The 16,976-nt window shown below is 43.6% G+C and overlaps 1 pseudogene; it reads left to right on the top strand.

Annotated features, from left to right (window-relative positions):
* Positions 1-847: 847 nt before the first annotated feature.
* Positions 848-7,281, top strand: LOC125529297 (annotated as a pseudogene).
* The last annotated feature ends 9,695 nt before the right edge of the window (positions 7,282-16,976 follow it).

Here is a 16,976-nt window from a genome sequence, read left to right as displayed (position 1 = left end):
GCGGGACCTGGATGCCCATATTGGCTCCTACATATTCTACGAAGATCTTGTTCGGTCAGACCGCATAACAACATACGTTGTTCCCTTTGTCATCGGTATGTTACTTGCCCGAGATTCGATCGTCGGGATCTCAATACCTAGTTCAATCTCGTTACCGGCAAGTCTCTTTACTCGTTCTGTAATACATCATCCCGCAACTAACTCATTAGTTGCAATGCTTGCAAGGCTTATAGTGATGTGCATTACCGAGTGGGCCCAGAGATACCTCTCCGACAATCGGAGTGACAAATCCTAATCTTGAAATACGCCAACCCAACAAGTACCTTCGGAGACACCTATAGAGCACCTTTATAATCACCCAGTTACGTTGTGACGTTTGATTGCACACAAAGTGTTCCTCCGGTAAACGGGAGTTGCATAATCTCATAGTCATAGGAACATGTATAAGTCATGAAGAAAGCAATAGCAACAAACTAAACGATCAAGTGTTAAGCTAACGGAATGGGTCAAGTCAATCACATCATTCTCCTAATGATGTGATCCCGTTAATCAAATGACAACTCATGTCTATGGTTAGGAAACATAACTATCTTTGATCAACGAGCTAGTCAAGTAGAGGCATACTAGTGACACTCTGTTTGTCTATGTATTCACACATGTATTATGTTTTCGATTAATAAAATTCTAGCATGAATAATAAATATTTATCATGATATAAGGAAATAAATAATAACTTTATTATTGCCTCTAGGGCATATTTCCTTCAAAACCACCATTGAAACCCCCACACGACCAATGCAACACAAGTGCACCATTACCACAAGATGGGCATTGATGTTGCAGGACAATGGTTGCCCACGTGCTGCTCCATGCTCAGTCGCGAGCTGCTACAAGGGAAGACCCCCGTGCTTCAAGCCGCGATGCTGCTGCGAGCCTGATCGTCTGGCGGTGCTGCAAGCCAATCACTCAATGTTGTTGTATCCTGACCACTTGTTGTTGCAAGGGGAAGAAACACCAATGTTGTGAGGGGTAGCGACATCAGTGGCCAGTCGAATTCCAACCCCAAACCAGACACACCACACAATAGAAAAAAGGAAGCACAAATCTTGAAGCAATGAGCAACGGTCGGAAAAATCGACGGACCCAAAATTCATTTCCAGGCAACTTACATATGGCTGAAGTGTAAATTTAATTCTTGTAAGAAACTTTTCGTAGATGTTACATTATGATATCTACTGCCGGACTAGGCAAATTTGACCCCTCAAATGTCCATGAACGCGTCGGTCAGTGTCCGGACATCTCCTTTTTGACTCCCTATTTGCCCGTCCATGTAGCCATATCCCTCATTTTTTTCCTTGTACGTCCGGTCGCATGCATGTGATTGATGAAGAAAGAGAGAGACAAAGAAAAGAAATAATAAAGAAACAAAAAAGATGCTCCATGGTGGGCTTAATCCTATCTAACGGATGTAAGATTATTGACCGGACATGCCGGAACACTACTCATACTCGTCTCATATATAAGGGCAATATTTGAAGTGCGGGATAGCCCGGACATTTAAGGTGGCTTTGAGGGATTTGATTGGGTCAACTCTTTCTTTCTCTCCTGTCCTATCATCAGTCTTGCGTCCATACGTTCAATTGGAGGAATCCGACGGTATGCTCTTACTGGTTGCAGTGGCGGAGCCAAGGGGGGTGAGCAGGGGCCTGCCCCCCCCCCCCCCCCCCTAACGATCGACAAATACTCAGAAGCGCCGAGTAATCAGCGACCGGATTTGGTGAATATACACGTACTTGGCCCCCCTTAACTCCCACGGAGAGTATATAAAATCTGAAAAGAAAAAGGCCCATCAGAGAGCCCACACATGGTCACGGCCTGCCTTCTTCCGCTCTCCAACCCGCTAGCCCCTCTGTCGTTCCTTAAAAAAGGCCTCGACATGATTAACGTGTGACTTGAGGCCATTAACGCTGCCTGCGGCCGCCGCCTCTTGCACTTCTAACTCATGAGGTCGATTAAATCAGGGGAGATCCTCAAAAAAAGAAGAAGATTAAATCAAGGGGCACCCAACAGGCAAATCGTCCTACAGATACAACCTGTCAATTCTCTAGTGGTTCAGCTCCAAGGTTAGCACTATCAAGCTGTCTACTAAGCCCTCTGAATTCTCGTTTAATATGATTTGAAATTGCACATTCAATTTTAATTATTTTGATGGTGTGATTTACAATGATAATTCATCTGTAATTTCCTTTGATTGTCTGATCTACGATGTGGTAATGAAGAGTAAAACACGGCTGCACACTATAAAAAATAATTCAATTTTAAGTATGTTATTTCGAGATCTCAACATATTGAAATTGTTAACAAGGCTAACATAGAAGTTACCCATGCAAGTGCAATGGGAGATAATTTGGTTCAAAATTACATGATAATATACATTGATAGAGAATTACCTAGCAACTAGGTTATCTTCTGATGAAATTATTTATATTTCGATCTTATTGGCAATTGTAAAGGCAAATTTGAATTAATATCAATTTAGCTATGTTTTAGTAGTGTTGACACAAAACAGTATTATAGTACAGGGGAACCTTTTTTTTGCATTGCACGATTTGTTTTTGCCAACTTGGCTTGGCCCCCCCTATATCTAAATCCTGGCTCCGCTCCTGACTGGTTGAAACATGGAATCGTTAGCTATTCGTTTGTCTTATCAGTAGTCGGGTACACCCTTTCTCCATTCAATGATGGGGCTGTGGTAAGAACATCCATTTTATTTTATCTGGGAGGAGCTGGTGGCTTGATTCAGCTTTTCAGCAGGCTTGCTCGCCTTATTGGTCTAAGTAATTATAATCCACTTCAAGGCCCCTTGCCACAAGACTGTTCATTTGACTATTTTCGAAGTTGCGTTAACAGCCAAGTTGTGCAATTTGCCTCTTTGTTTTTACAATCAAGTGGTGCAATTTGCTACCTCCACTAAGCGCGAGGAAGCTCTGAGTTTTATAGAGTACACCAGGACATGCATCACATGTACTGATAGTGTCAAAAAAAGTTTTACATTTTGAAAGAGAGATAGTATTTTCCAACTCACGCAATAGCCACTAATTTTCTAATTATGATAATATTCCGACTTATGTTTAGAGAAACCAAACTCTTACACTGCACATTGAGCAGATGATATTTACACAAAAATGTGAAATCTTCCAGAGGGGCAGGGATATACAAATGTGGAGTATGGAAATTTTGTACAAAAAACACAAGAAAAAGACTATTACAATTGAGTCCTTAGGGGATGAATGCACAAAACCAAACCAGAAGCCGCGTCAACTACTGGTGGCACCGTGACGCTGGCCGGAAGAGGCAACAGATCTCCATCATCATTCCATGATCTAGGCCAACGTCAAAGACAAAAAGGCGTTGAGAGCCGGTGACCAACACCAGATTGGCCGCTAACGGACCTTCAACCATTTGCCAAGAGCACCGCGTCTTCACACATACTCCCTCTGTAAAAGCTTTTAGATCACTATAATCCATATGGGACCTTCGCCGTGCCGCCGTGTTGCAGGACTGATGCCACCTTATTCGAGCAGCGCCATCCTCATCGCACTGGTGCTACTGGATGAAGACAAAACCTTGCCTCTATGAAAAAACTTTGAAAGAAATGGGCCGCCCCCCTCCCGCCGCCAGAGCAACGGATGGAGGGAGCGGAAAGTACCACCAAGCCGGCGTTCAGGAAGGATGAAAAATCGTCTCCTTCTCTCGAGAGGGAAAGAATGAAATAGTTGACTTATGGGTTATGGCATCCCTTGCTGTTAGTTTCAGAAAACATAACGACCACTAGTTTTTCAAATACACTGAGTATTCAAGTATAAGAACCTTATATCTACCAAAAATAGTACTCAAGTAGGACGTTTCGGTTCCCAGACTCATCTGCACCCGGTTAGAAAAAATTCATAAAATATTCAAAAATATTCAAAAAATTCCAAAAAATTGCGATAGAAAATTTGATGCGTGAGGCCAGCTTCAAATTTCAAGTCATGTGGACATCCAAGCAGCTCTCAGCAAAAAAGACAAATCGGGCAAAAACAGTACATGAACAGCAAACATTTTTACAGACCCCCAATTTGTCTTTTTGGCTGAGAGCTGTTCATATGTTCAAATGACTTGAAATTTGAAGTGGGCCTCATGCATCAAATATTCTACAGCAAAAAAATGATTTTTTTAAATTTTTCTACTATTTGTTTTGATTTTTTTCGTTAGCGTAGGTACATGGATGGATTTTGATACTCCCACGTGCCTCTTTTATTACTTTGAACTTGTACTCTCCCACATGTCTACGCACGCCACTACACACGCACAGTAAGACACACCCACGCTCCACTGCTGCTGCATGCGGGCTATAAACCATGCATATCCCCTTCGCATGCATGCGGTCAGCGGTTTTGGAAGGGTTGAAGCATTCAAACATACAATGAACAGTTGAATACACCATGAAATGAATTTAACAAGTGCAGGACTGCAGGTTGAAGAAGTCTTAGCTACCTAGGTTCCACTGCAGGTGGACCATATCAGCTTGAGCTTATATAAAGGTCGATGCAGTGGCAGTGGCACAAGCAGACTCACAGTCACCGGAGCCTTCCTCCTATCCGTGCTCACAACCGCCATCGGCAGTCGATCTCCTCACAACCGCCGTCCTCCTATCTGTGCTCGCAAAAAAACCCACAAAAAGCTATAGTGCAGTCGTAGGAATAAATGGCGTTGTCCGTCGAAATGGTAGAGTCCAACGACAGCCACTCGCCGGCCGGCAGCAGCAGCAGCATACATGAGCCGTCGTGGGAGTACTATCTGCGGAAGTATCTCATGCTGCTGGCCGGGCTGGTGGCGACAGCGACGTACGAGGCGAGTTTCAGCACGCCCGGAGTGTCGCCGCCGGAGGAGAGCGAAAGCGGGCGCATGATCCTCAGGCTCACGCCCCGGTACATCACATTCGTCTACTTCAACGCCACCGCCTTCACGGCCTCGATTGGGGTCATCCTCCTCCTCCTCGTCCTCAACGAGAAGAGACCCGTCTGGCTCGCCGTGCTCCGGTTCGTCATGGTGCTGGACCTTCTCGCCCTCATGGGTGCCTACGCCAGCGGGAGCTGCTTCGACGTCCCGTCCACGGTGTACACCTGGGTGCTGGTGGTCGCTCTCGCCGCCTACGTCGGCGTCCACATCCTACTGGCTTCCTACACGTCGTCGGAGTCGGAAGTGGTGCTAGGACTGCCCGAGGAGCAGAGCCCCGAGGAGTCTCTCAAGCTGAGAGAACAACGCAAGGTACTCATGTTGCTTGCGACTTTCGCGGTCGGAATTTCGTACGCCGCTGGCTTGAGCCCGCCCGGCGGCGACAGCGAGGAAGTGCACGGCCGCCAGCACCTCCACCGGATGACCTTTTTCTACTGCAACACCACGGCGTTCGTGGCGTCGCTCCTCATCATCGTGCTGCTCCTGGTCCGGAGGCTGCAGAGCCGGTGCTGCGCCATGGTGCAGCTGTGCGCGCTCATCCTGGTCGTGCTGCTCGGCCTCCTGGGGGCCTACGTCGCCGGGAGCTGCGGGAATGCGGGCTCCTCTGCCTACGTCATCGCGCTGATCGACCTGGTTCTCGTCTACATCTTCCTCGTGATGATGGTGTTGGTGGTTGTCTCGAATCCTCTCAAGAACACCAACTGGCTACCACATCAATTTGTGTGTGCCTACTCTTCATGTTCAAGTTGGCTGCAAAAAAGAGGCTTTGGAGAAGGACCATTGCAAGCAGATAGACCAACATCAGATGGCAGCCGCCAAGGGCAAGGCAGCAACATGGTCATGGTAATGGATGAGGCGAATGCAGGCAATGACAAACCTGCAGGCATGGAGAAGGTGAAGTCTCTCCTTCTGCTGCTTGCGACTCTCGTGGCAACCATCACCTACCACGCGGGGCTCGACCCACCGGGTGGCGTCTGGTCACGGGACGGCCAGCGCCAGCAGAACCGCTACAAGGCCGGCGACCCGATACTGTCAGTGATGAACCCTAGCCGGTACATGGTGTTCTTCTACTGCAACTCGACCGCGTTCGTGGCGTCCTTGGTTGTCATCCTCATGGTCCGGGCGAGGGGCCTGATCCGACGGCACACGCTCGAGGTGGCGATGCTACTGTGCTTGCTCGGCCTCATCGGCGCATACGCGGCCGGGAGCTGCCGGGACATGTTCACCACCGTCAAGCTCCTAGCCTTGCCGGCCGCTACGTTGGTGTACGTGGTAATTCACGTCGTCTTCTTCACGCTGGACCACAAGGAAATGAGCTACGAGGACAACAGGAAGCTGGAGAAGAGGCGCAAGCGGCTCCTGCTTCTCGCCATCCTGGTGGCTACCATCACCTACCAAGCTGGACTGACACCGCAGGGGGGCTTCTGGACAGAGGGGCATCGTGCGGGAGACCCCATCATGGCCGACACATACGGGATGAGGTACCAAGCGTTCTTCTACTGCAACTCGACGAGCTTCATGGTGTCCATCACGCTCATCATCCTGCTCGTGAACCCGAACCTGTACAAGCCGGGCATACGGTGCTACGCGCTGTACGTGTGCATGGTGATCGCCCTGTTCGGCCTGATGGGCGCCTACCTCAGCGGGACTATCCCGGATCCACAGACGTCCATGTACGTCTTCGTCCTGGTCGCCGTCGAAATCACGCTGATTGCCATCACGGCCATGGCGCTGCTGGTCCTGCTCATATTCGGCGAAGCCAATGGAGAAGACGACAGCAACTCATCACGGCCAGGTCCGGCCGGCGACAGGGCAATGAGGCGGCAACACAAGAGCGGCAATAGTGCCAGGCGGAAGTACATGATGGTGCTGGCGATCCTGGCAGCGAGCGTGACCTACCAGGCCGCCATTAAGCCGCCGGGCGGCGACCAGGCGGGGAATGCCGTGATGCGGCTCAACAACCCGGCCCGGTACAGCGCGTTTTTCTACTGCAACTCGACCTCGTTCGTGGCGTCGGTCGTCGTCATCGTCCTGCTGCTGCAGGAGTCTCTGCAGAACAACATCTTGCTGCTCTATGCCATGAACACGGCGATCGTGCTGGACCTGCTCGGCCTCCTCGGGGCGTACGCGGTCGGCAGCAGCCGGGACTGGAAGGCGACGGGGTACGTCATCGCGCTGTTCGCCGCCGTGCTCGCCTACATCGCCATCCACCTCGTGCTTTGGTTCCTGGGCAGGAGAGCCTGGGAACCGGAGGCTCAGACAAAGAGCTCAACCAATTGTTAGTAGTGACACTGATGATCTGTAGGAACTAGCTAGACTGATAGTTAGCGAATCTCTTCACACTAGCCTCGTTGTGTGGTGCCGATGAGCTTCCTATCTCTCTTCACAACGGCTGGTAATATAACTAGTAACGTAGATGTCACATAAACAAAAATAATGAGATGGCAAGTAGTCACGGTCAGTTTGGATGATGACCTGGCCCTCGTACCTGCAAGTTTTCGGCTGCCTGGCGTGGACGTCAAACGTGATTTTTTTTCCTGCCTGACCAGGCTAGTGTGGCAACCAACCGTTTGGTTTGGTCCCTCGTCTGGTAAAGCATCAACGTCCCATCAGAGAGTCCATCAATCAAATTTTTATAGTCAAAAGTCCCATCCAGGCTGCTATTTAGCTCGTGGCCATAGGCCCATGCGTCCGAACGAGATCGCCTGGCCCAGGCTAATTAGAGTGCCTAGAGTTCTGCCCAGGCTAATTACAAATTTACAATACAAGGAGTCTATGCCAGGCAAGTTCTCTATTTCACAGAGCAGCAACCAAACAACCACTAGTAGAATCCTAGGACATTCTAGGCCCAAACAACCACTAGTAGAATCCTAGGACATTCTAGGCCAGGCAATACATAACGAGGATGCCAAGCAAACTGACCCTTAATGACACTAGTAGAAAGCAGGGTTTTGGTCACAACTTAATGTACACATTAGTCCTGGTTGCATTACGAACCGGAACTAATGTGAGCATTAGTCCCGGTTCGAGCGGCTAGGCCGTCGGGAAGGCATTAGTCCCGGTTGAAATGGGACCTTTAGTCCCGGTTCGTCTCGAACCGGGACTAAAGGGTGCGATGCCCTTTAGTCCCGGTTCGTATCTTAAACCAGGACTAAAGATTAGACCTTTAGTCCTGGTTTGAGACATGAACCGGTACTAAAGGGTGCAATGCCCTTTAGTTTCGGTTCGTGTCTAAAGGGGTTCGTGTCTCAAAAAATCCCCCCCCCCCCCCCGTGTATCGCTATTTTAGTTTGAAAAACAGAAAATGATAAAAACCTCAAAAAATAAAATCCTTCGAGATGTAGTTATATTACTACATCTACTAGTTAGGAAAAATAAAAAACTTGAATTTGGACATGTTTTGCAAAAAAGTGTTATGAAAAATTAAAACGGCTATAACTTTTGCATACGATGTCGAAAAAAATCTATAATATATCAAAATGTTCAGCACAAAAGTCCGCATTCGATTTTGATGGCCATAGGCCATTTTGCAAATTTTTAAAATCCTAAAATTCTAAAAGGAAAAAAAGTTATGTTCAAATTTCAGTTTTTTTGAATTTTGGTTAAATTTGGTCAAACTACTTATTCAAGAAATATTAGTGTTACTAAATAATTATTCAAGAATATTAGTGTTACTAAATAATTATTCAAGAATATTAGTGTTACTAAATAAATATTTTAGTTTTTTTTTAATTTTGGTCAAATCTGGTCAAACTGTGGTCAAACTATGGTCAAACTACTTATTCAGAAAATATTAGTGTTACTAAATAAGTATTGTTTTTAGAACTATAGTTTCAAACTCAAACAGTGAAACCGTGACTTAATGCTCAAGCTAAACTCCTGAGGGTTAATAAGATTGACATCTTACTGTTGTCAGAAAAACAACAAGTGCAGACTTGGAAACTAGGGGGAATAGAACTCGGAACTTAAGTGTGCTCGGGCTGGAGTAGTAACATGATGGGTGACCCGCTGGGAAGTTAGACGATTTAGTATAATGAGGGGTGATTAGAGAATAAAGATTATAGATTAAATTGAGCAGTGATGAGGTGTGATTAGAGATTAAATTGTAAAATAATTCGAAAATTTGAAACTCGGGAAAAAATTCAAAAAAGAACAAAAAATTATAAGGAGAGAGGCAAATAGAGTAATATAATATGTTATCATCACATAGCGTTTCCCGATGCAAAATGAGTCTATAAAGTAATAAATGAACACATCTATGTTACCACATATACTAGTAGAATGCCCGTGCGTTGCCACAGGCTTTCTAATCTTTTGTGCTGATTGCATATATATACATGTATATTGTATATAACTTGATAATTTTTTGGTCCCTTCCAACAACATAGCATCGACACCCTTATCAACAGATTCTTTTTGGACATCAGCATAATACATCTCCATCTCTCTCATACTCTGCAAAAATAACATATAAATATATATATTTTTTGTATTATCATGTGCAAAAAATATATAAAGAAGAACAATTATTTGTATGCATCTCTTCCAATTGTATAAGACTTGATGATTTTTCAGTCCATCCATCATAAAGCTTTTTCAATCGATATTTTCAAAGCATCATCCAAAGCCATAAGTTTTTATCTATATTCTATAAAATGAATATATATGTATAAACACATATTGAGAAAGATAAGCCTATATTATATATTCATTGTCCCTTAAAAAATTCATTGGACGGGTGCTCGCTTCAAGCAGGTGACGATTTTTTTACGAAGTGAGTGGCATTGTGCTTTTTAATGCAGCGAGTCGCATCCCAATTTTAGTAAACTATATACTCACCTGTAAATCACTTGTTGGTGATTATACTTCCGAAATTACTTGCTAGAGTAGGTGATATTTTTCGCTATATAACCGCTTTTCCTAAAAAATAGCAAACAACCGCTCCTTTTCTTCTCATCTTAAAAAAGCAGTTCACTCTCTGACTCTCACCAGATGGCACAACGCTCGCACTCATATTTCATTACCCTGGCCTGCTTTCCTCGCCACATCGTCGTTGGTGCCATCTCCCCCCTCCATGGCATGTCACTGCCACCTCCCTACGACGCCACACCATTAAGACTGCAGCTTTGTTTCACCGCTGTCTCTTCTTCCCTCCATGGCATCGCCCCTCTCCTCTCTTCAGCATCCCAGGCCGATTCCCAGTGCAAGGAATGCGCACTGTCGTAACCGAGGGCGTCCACCAAAATGTGCTTTTAGCTGCAATTACATACGAAATGATATTATATCATGCGATTTTTCGCGTCTTTTTTCTTTAGAAAACTATTGACAAGATATGTGCCCATGAGTTTCTATGAGGCCAAACTTTACTGGGACAAATCCTCAAGAGAATCAATAACCGGTGCCCCGAACCGCTACAGTATGGTGACAACCTGCTACAGTACGTCTTCAGCTCCACCCCCACTTATGATCAGCCTGCTACCATCAATGGAGTTGTACACTATCTCTTGAAACGTGATGTGAATAAATCAGAAGGCGACAACAAGTATTAGCTTAGATTCTGGATCATAGGAGAAGCAAGTTGTAAAGTGGTATAAAATGCTAATACAATCATGTATATAGTATTGCCTAATTTCTAACTATTCTATGTAGCATACTGCAGTACGAGGAGGCACTGTATAACCATCCCATAGTCACACATCGATTGACACAACCAGAGGCTCAAGCCCGAGCCCAAAGTAGAAAGGCATGTAGTTATGCATCTCCAACCACTACGCAGGTCTCCAAAAAAAACATTCCCTGATGTTGTGCAAGCACCAATTGGTCATAGTCAGGTGCATCCTGTTGGATACACTCTTCCACAACCATATAATAGTGATGTTTCAGTATCCACATATGTATCAAGAGCAACATTTTGAGTCAACAGCTCGTGTAATCTACCATAGAACCATATGATAATATCAATTTATTACATTACCATATAGAGTGAAAAAGGAACCACGTTTTCGTACATATACAATAGATGAGATGGTCTAGACCATACCATGTTCTCAGGCCAAAGCAAACCGGATATTTTTTGGGTTATTTGTAGAGAAATTCAAACAGCTAAGCATCCTCTGTTTTTTTGGAAATGGAGACGTACCCCCCTGCCCCTGCATCATAATGATGCGTGCAACCATTTTATTAATAAGTCGCAAAGTACCACAAGTCGTCAAAGTATTACAGCTCGCAAGACAAGCAAAAAATAAAAGTAAAGCAAAGTTCATGCTAACAATCACAGCCGGAATGGCAATAAAAAGGATAAGCTCCCTAGAATCCTATCCTATTATGCGACTGTCATCCGAACCGGTTGACTATAGCACGTAACCATGTCCCATTGGTTGCACCCAGCAACCAAAGGCTCCCTGGATTCCATAGGAGTGAGTAAGGACCACTTACGGATCCAAGCGGTAGCTCTGAAGATGACCTGCAAGGATGTTAAATTGTGTTGTCCGTTAATAGGATTGACATCTTACTATTGTCAGGAAAACAACAAGTGCAGACTTGGAAACTAGGGGGAATAGAACTCGGAAGTTAAGCGTGCTCGGGTTGGAGTAGTAACAGGATGGGTGACCGGCCGGGAAGTTAGACGATTTAGAATGATGAGGGGTGATTAGAGAATAAAGATTATAGATTAAATTGAGCAGTGATGAGGAGTGATTAGAGATTAAGTTGTAAAATAATTTAGAAATTTGAAAATCGGGGGAAAATTCAAAAACAAAATTAAAAAAATCAAAAAATTATAAGGAGAGAGGCAAATAGAGTAATATAATATGTTATCATCACATAGCGTTTCCCGATGCAAAATGAGTCTATAAAGTAATAAATGAACACATCTATGTTATCACATATACTAGTAGAATGCCTGTGCGTTGCCACAGGCTTTCTAATCTTTTATGCTTTTTGTGCTGATTGCATATATATACCTGTATATTGTATATAACTTGGTAAATTTTTGGTCCCTTCCAACAACATCGCATCGACACCCTTATCGACAGATTCTTTTTGGACATCGGCATAATACATATCCATCTCTCTCATACTCTGCAAAAATAAGTGTTTAACGTAATCAATAAAATGTTAAAACACGTATTTCGTAAAAAAATCATGTATTTTTGAAATATTACATACACATATATGTAAAAAAATCATGTATTTTTGAAATATTACACACACACACACATATATATATATATATATAGATATATAGAAACTCTATTTAAGACCCAGGGTGAGAAATAAGTAATTCTTCACCCTGGTCAGTCGGCCGCGTACTCTCTGGTTCAACGCAGCACAAACCCATGTAAAATTATAGCCAAAAATTTATCGTGCTGTCGTAATTTTACGTTGACGCTGGATGGTCGTGGGGATTAGGAGCTAGCCCATTTTTCAATTAGAAGAAGGGAGCGGTTCCCGTCTGAACGCCGACTAGCGGGCGGTGATTGGCGACGGGCTCGACGGCGAGGTCCTTGGCGGAGAATTCTCATCGAATGATTTCCTCCCCCTGTCCATCTCTCCCACCCCCCGTCGTCCTCTCGTGCGACTGGGAGGCCGACAGCGGCGGCGGGGACGGAGCGTACAACGATTCTGCGCCGGCCACCAATCCCAAATCACCGAACCAGATTTTGCATGTCCTCGACAGCTGGTTCTGGGCTTCCGGCACAGGTTCTCCACGTTTCTCACAATCCTTCCCTCTGGCTGCTTCCCTTCCATCCCCTGAACACCCTTCTAGATCTGCATGGTTGCCTTGCAGGGATGAAGGTCATGGTCGGTGCCGTACGTCCAGAAGCAATGCCATGGCCGCCTACAATTCCACCCAGGCTGGCTAATTGCAGGCCTGTTTGATTTCTGATCTCTTCCCAATCTGACCTATTCACACCATTTTATACAGCCATATTTTAGCTAGGCTCTGAGTGCACCATCGATTTGTTTATCCTCTATACATACATACTACAAGAAGCACCTCTTTAATTACCAATTTGCTGGTAGAATCATCAATCTGTTATTACTTGACATGAAGTAGCTTTTACAAATGCTATAGGTAATTGCGTGGAAATTGATCTGAGAAATTGTTGTCGAGATAGGATTAAATACTTTAGAATAGTCGCTCTTTAAGATTTCATGAGCTTTACTCTGAGTGCTTAAGTGAAGCAATTACTTCTCACTGAAGGGTCTGTTCTTTCTTGGACGGGTCATGCTTGTTCCTATTTTCTCTTCTGTTCAGATGTACCTTGGATTTCTAAATCAGAAAGAGTGATGCTCAACAAGATTCAGGACGTGCTAAGACATCAACAATCTATGCCGACAAGCCTCCACTATCTACTGCAGAAATGAAGAACCGTGTTGATTGCTTATCCCAAACATGATTTTGGGCGAATAGGACCTGACTAGCTTCTAAATTTGCTGAACTGTTCTGATCATGGTGTGAAACTAATTTTTCTTTTGCTCTTCTAAAGGCCATCTCACCTTCGCAATGATTCATATTTTGCCTGAGGAGATGGCTCAGTTGGAAATTATTGTCAGTTTCTTGATTTTTATGCTAATTCTCTCTCCGTTTGTAAGACGGCTGGTGATGTTCAGAATAATAAGGGAAGTGCCTTGCACCTGAATATCAAATGAAAAGTTGAGCTGCACGTTGTGGTCTGTATCCTTGCCGTGGTGGCTCGTTGCTGATACAGGCTTTTATATTTGAATACTCGCTACTCTCGTCTCTCCCACATATATACATCTTTCCACATAGATGCAAATTTGGAGCTGCTTAAATTTGCTTGCCTATTGTTTTACTTTGCAATCTGCAGAAAAAGAAAAGAATCATAGATTGTTTGGCCATAAAGATTGACATAATTAGCAGTTTGTGTGTGGCCTTAGAAGTCTATATGTTCATTAAATTCTGAATTACATGTGCTCGCGTACTTAATGAGATGGTTGCTTTGCCTTACGATCAAATTTTCAATTGGTAATGGTGACTACAGTAGACTGTTTAAGCAACTCAAGTCCCATGGTGACTACAAATCATGAGTGGCCGCTGCACTAGTCTCGTATATTATTCTATTTTCAATTGAAGCATTCAATCATTTTTTTTCTCACAGCAGTTCATATACCTCTCCATCGACCATTCAGGTTTAAAAATATGGATTTTCACTTTTGCAAGGTTGGGTTTTCTTTTCCCAATGCATGGTACATTTGTAGCTGTGTCATATCTTTGAAAGCACTGCATACACCTGCTGTACACTAATCTTTCTCAGTTTTGCTTCTCACATTTTACGTTGTGCTTAAGGCGAATGAGGATGATGAATGGATTTTTATGGTATGCTAGATTTCTTACGTGGGTGGTTGGAAACCTTATATTGGTGATAGTGACCCCCACCCAGGCTGTAAATATCTGCAGAAGCTGCAAATTGGAGTTTGTTTTATTTCAATTGCCATGAGGTGGACGCTGACCCTCCTCCAGCCTGTCAATCTTCGTAGATTTTTTAGTTTAACCTGTCCTCAATCCAGAAGTAATCTCGTATAACAGGAAAATGTGATTGTTCATTCAGGTTATTTCTTGTTTCATTTTTGTAGCATAAACCAGATGGTAATTCTTTTTTTTTGTGAGTAATCATGTCATTCTAGCTAGGCTCCACCAATTTCATGTATTCCATAGCCATGGATAGTGTAAAGAAGATCCACACAAATTTTTGCTTGAAATTCTTATATATTGTAATAATATGTTGATTTTGTTCACACTAAACTATTTTCCTATGTTGTAGAGCTATCCATTCAAATATGGTTTATTTCTTATTTTCCGTATTTTTTACCATTGTACTACTATATTTGATATCCATTCATTGAGTTCCATTTCATATTGATTTGATGATGTGTATCTGATGAATTATGGGTAGTATCTCTTTCACACCATTGTTCATTGTGAACCAACCTAGTAGTTTCGTGAATTTCAATTGCTTTTCAGGTTTTTACTTACGAGTTACGACATGATTTACCTCAAATTGTTTTCTCCTCTCTTTTTTTATCACATGGCGATGAAGTTTAGTAGCAAAACTTCCGGAAGTATTAAAAAAAGGGGAAGTAGTGGCTGCACCCAAGTTCAGTGCACCCACACAATGAACAGTAAAGTCAAAATCAATATGAAGTGACTTAAGATGCTTGTATGTTTCATTTTTTATGACACTCTCAGGTGCCAGACTAGTTAGACTTAGACAATGTCGTACATAGTTACAAGACATAGACTAGTTCAATATGATGACACCTACCAATGTACATGGCACAATTTGATAAAAGACACGGTTTAGTGTGCATCGAAACAATAGTTACAGAGTTTTGTCTTTTTGTTTTGTTTTTTGTGTACTTTTGATTCATATCTGCAGCATCGTGTTATTGGTTCATGTGATTCTGATGAATTTGGTACATGCAAAATCCCTTCGAGATATCTTTGATTTCGTCATTGTTACCAGTTTAGGATAGTGAAATCCCGTTAATTCTAAAGTGTTATCTGTGCTTGTGTCTTGTGTCCTCTACATGTTTGTTCTTTTACTTATGAGAACTGCAAGTATTCTATTTTTCAGGTATCTTTGTCAAGTGGTTGATGGCCAATGTACGAGGGATAAAGAGTAGCATCTTTGTATTTATGGTAGGTACGTGTAATTTTAAATTGTAATTTTTGAACATCTTTTACAAACAACAAGTAGCAAAATTCAGGTTCTGGTGAGAAGAAAAGTGAACCTAAATGCTACAGTACAATGAATAGGATACTATGTTGCTTCCAGCCCATGTATAAGAATGTTTTAGTCACTGGGGTCCTAGAGAGATTGGTGAACAGATAAAGTTGATGGGAGATCTCTGGTCACCTACAAGTTAAGCTAATTTAAGATCAAGTTCGGCAGTACTGCAGTACTCAGTATTCAAGTTCAGCAATACTCAATTTTGTAATAGTGACTTTTGAAATTTCATGCTGCTGGTTACTTAGTGCTTAGTGGCATTCAATTGTGCCAAGATGAATTTTATTTGTAATCGTAAGGGTGGAATTTGTTTAATGAGATATTTCCTGAAACCACTACATGGAATCTATTTATGACACTACTTTGTTATTTCGTGGTTACTAAAAATGCCTCGTGTACACAATGAATTAGTGGCCTATGTTTCTTATCTTTACTGAAAATGCCTCGTACAGAATTGAGACAGTGCTAGTGCTGGGCTATGTTAGTTAAATCAACAAGGAGTATCAGATTTCAGTACCACAGCCGCTATACTCAGTCCAATTGAAATAGTAGTAGATCAGATGTAAAATACCTGGAATAGATGAATACAACCATATATCTAAACAAATCAGGAACATGGCGGTACTCATTGCGGTAAGATTACAGCAAGATGGGCCAGATTAATTCCTCGACTCAAAACTCATTCCGTAATCTTGCGGCAACATCAGTTGATTTTCTATACATGCACGACGTAAAGTACCGGCATGCAGGAGGTAAGATTACGTTGCTCCTTTTGCTTTACGGAACAGAGACCAATTCCTTTTTCAAACAGTAATTTTACCTCACATGTTGTTTCTTACGTTTTGAATAGTGGACGTGGAAGATAGGCTAGGGTGAGAAATAAGAATTCCTCACCCAGGATGACGAATAGCGCAACCCTATATATATATATAATGAAAGGAATCGGAGTCCGAAAGTGTTCCAGGGGCACCGGGTTATGGCCAGGATGACCGAAAGGTATTTCAGGGGCCCCTGACAAGTGTTGGGGAGCCTCATGGGCCAAGGGGAGGGAACACATCAGCCCACTAAGGGGTTGTGCGCCCCAAGTCCCCCACCCACGATCAATAGAGGAGGGGGGCGCCCCCTAGGGCTACCTCCACCTGGCTTGGGGGGCAAGTCACCCTAGGGTTTCCCTAGGGGCGCCCCCATCTGTGTGGCCACCGCCCCCCTAGGGGAAACCCTAGG

Source organism: Triticum urartu, unplaced genomic scaffold (genome assembly GCF_003073215.2).
Source record: "Triticum urartu cultivar G1812 unplaced genomic scaffold, Tu2.1 TuUngrouped_contig_5496, whole genome shotgun sequence".
NCBI lineage: Eukaryota > Viridiplantae > Streptophyta > Magnoliopsida > Poales > Poaceae > Triticum > Triticum urartu.
The sequence above is the reverse complement of the archived record's forward strand: the minus strand, read 5'-3'. Positions and strand labels throughout refer to the sequence as shown.